The sequence below is a fragment of the Penaeus chinensis genome, chromosome 6 (assembly GCF_019202785.1).
Source record: "Penaeus chinensis breed Huanghai No. 1 chromosome 6, ASM1920278v2, whole genome shotgun sequence".
NCBI classification, from domain to species: Eukaryota; Metazoa; Arthropoda; class Malacostraca; order Decapoda; family Penaeidae; genus Penaeus; species Penaeus chinensis.
The window spans coordinates 1,485,898-1,488,801 of NC_061824.1; positions in this window are offsets into that span (position 1 = coordinate 1,485,898).

The following is a 2,904-nucleotide window of genomic DNA, read 5'->3' on the forward strand; positions in this document are numbered from 1 at the left end:
GCATCCATTTATCTATCTATCTATCTATCTATCAATCTATATACCTTTCTATCTATCTATCTATCTATCTAGAGTAAGAGAGAGAGGGTGAGAAATTCAAAGCATAAGTGACTAGTGCCTTGGAAATAAATACTAAAGGAAGGAATGAGATTGAAACTTTAAAGGGAAGGAGAGGAGGGGTTAAGAGGGGGGGGGGGGGTGAGTAAGGTAAATCCATAAGAATCAAGGTAAGGGAAGATTCGTGACATGTAGGGTAGGGTATGGTAGTCATGATAAATAAGATAGAGAAACCGGTGATAGACAGACAGACGGACGGATAGCCATATAAACGGATAAACAAATAGATAAGACAGACAGACTGACGGACAGACAAGCAGACATAGAGGAATAGATAGATACAAAGACATATAGACTTACAGACAGACAGATATACAGATACCTACCTAGATAGACAGAACGAGAGACTAACCTCAGTTTCATCTCCTGTCTACTTGCCTCATGATAAATAGTCGTTTGAGTTCTGTCGAGGACCACTAATTAGTTTAGGGGGGGGGAGGGGGGCATAAGGCGTTAAGGAAAGGGAGGAGGGGGGGGGGCATAAGGCGTTAAAGGGAAGGGAGGAGGGGGGGGGGGCATAAGGCGTTAAGGAAAGGGGGGGGAGGGGGAGGGGGGAGGAGAAGGGCGAGGATGGGTTTGAGGGGAGGAAGAGAAGGAGGAAAAGGAGGAGAAGGGAGAAGAGGTGGAGAAGCGAGAGGAGGAGGAAAAGGAAGAGATGCAAGGGAAGGGGGAGAAGGAGGAGGAGGAGAAGAAGGGAGAAGAGGTGGAGAAGCGAGGGGAGTAGGAGAAGGAGGAGAAGGGAGAAAGTACAAGGAGGAGAGAAGGAGAGATAGGAAGACGAGGAAGAGAGAAGAAAGGAAAGGAAGACGAGGAACAGAGAAGAAGGGAGGGGAAGACGAGGGTGAGAGAAGGAGGTGCTGAAGTTCCACAGCCTTTGATCAGTTTAAGGGTGTTTGCGCCGTCACTGTGGCCGCAATGATAACAAATTTGTCTGGACATGAAAGCGGCAAGTGGAGACAAGGAGGAGGAGGAGGGGGCGGAGGAGGAGGAGGAGGACAAGTAGGAGGAGGAGGAGGAGGAGGAGGAGGAGGAGGACAAGTAGGAGGAGGAGGAGAAGGAGGAGGAGGAGGAGGAGGAGTGGTCGGAGGAGGAGGAGGAGGAGGAGGACAAGTAGGAGGAGGAGGAGGAGGAGGAGGAGGAGGAGGAGGAGGAGGAGGGGCGGAGGAGGAGGAGGAGGAGGAGGACAAGTAGGAGGAGGAGGAGGAGGAGGAGGAGGAGGAGGAGGGGGAGGAGAGGAGGAGGAGGAGGAGGAGGAGTAGGAGGAGGAGGAGGAGGAGGAGGAGAAGAGGAGGAGGAGGAGGAGGAGGAGGGCGGAGGAGGAGGAGGAGGAGGAGGAGGAGGAGGAGGAGGAGTGGGCGGAGGAGGAGAAGGAGGAGGAGGAGGAGGAGGAGGAGGAGGAGGAGGAGGAGGAGTGGGCGGAGGAGGAGGAGGAGGAGGAGGAAAAGAAGGAGGAGGAAGAGGAGGAGCAGGAGGAGGAGGAGGAGGAGGAGGAAGAGGAGGAGGAGGAGGAGTGGGCGGAGGAGGAGGAGGAGGAGGAGGAGGAGGAGGAGTAGGCGGAGGAGGAGGAGGAGGAGGAGGAGTGGGCGGAGGAGGAGGAGGAGGACAAGTAGGAGGAGGAGGAGGAGGAGGAGGAGGAAAAGAAGGAGGAGGAAGAGGAGGAGCAGGAGGAGGAGGAGGAGGAGGAGGAAGGAGGACGAGGAGGACAAGGAGAGGAGGAAGAGGAGAAGGAGGAGAACGAGGAGGAGGGGAACGAGGAGGGGCGAGGTGGAAGTGGAAAAGGAGGAGGAGGAGGGGGAAGAGGGAGGAAGGGGAGGAGGAAGAGAAGGAGGAGGAGGAGGAGGAGTTGGAGGAGGAGGAGGAGGAGGGAAGAGGAGAAGCAGGAGGAAGAGGATGTAGGGAAGAGGAGGAAGACGCTTTTTTCTTTTTCCCCCCCCCTTCTCTTCTTTCTCTTCTCTCTCCTCTCCCTCTCTCCCCCCCCTTTTCTCTCTCTCTCTCTCCGTCTCTTCTTCTTTCCCCTTTGTCTCAGGGGTTCTTTTTTAAAAACCGCTAAAACCTTTTTATTCCTTTTAACCCTTATCTATTCCTCAAACCTACAAATTTTCTAAACCTTTTTTAAACCTTTCCAACCCCTCTTAAAACTAAAAACTTCTATTTTAAAAACTACAGGGGTTTTTTGTTTTTTTAAAATTTTTATAATTTTTTAACTTTTCTTATTATTTATAATTTTTTATATTTACCTACCCTTATAGCTTTTTTTTAAAACCCCTTTCTAAAACCCCTTAAAATTCCTTACACTTCAAAAACCCCCGAAAAAACCCTTTCCTTTAAAAACCCCATTTAAAATTCGATCCTTCCAAACACCTCCAACACCCTATCAAATTTTCCACCCTTAAAAATTCTATCCTTCCCAACACCCCTCCAACCCCACAAATTCCCAACCCTTTAAAAGTTTCCTTTCACTTTCCTAACACCCCGTCCGAACACCCTATCAACCTCTAACACACTTATTAAACTTCCTATCACTTCCTAACACCCCGTCCGAACATCCTATCAACCTCTAACACACTTATTAAACTTCCTATAACTTCCTAACACCCCGTCCGAACACCCTATCAACTTCTAACACACCCATTAAACTTCCTATCACTTCCTAACACCCCGTCCGAACACCCTATCAAATTTTAACCCCACCCTTAAAAATTCCTTCCCTTCCTAACACCCCGTCCGAACACCCTATCAACTTCTAACACACCCATTAAACTTCCTATCACTTCCTAACACCCCCCT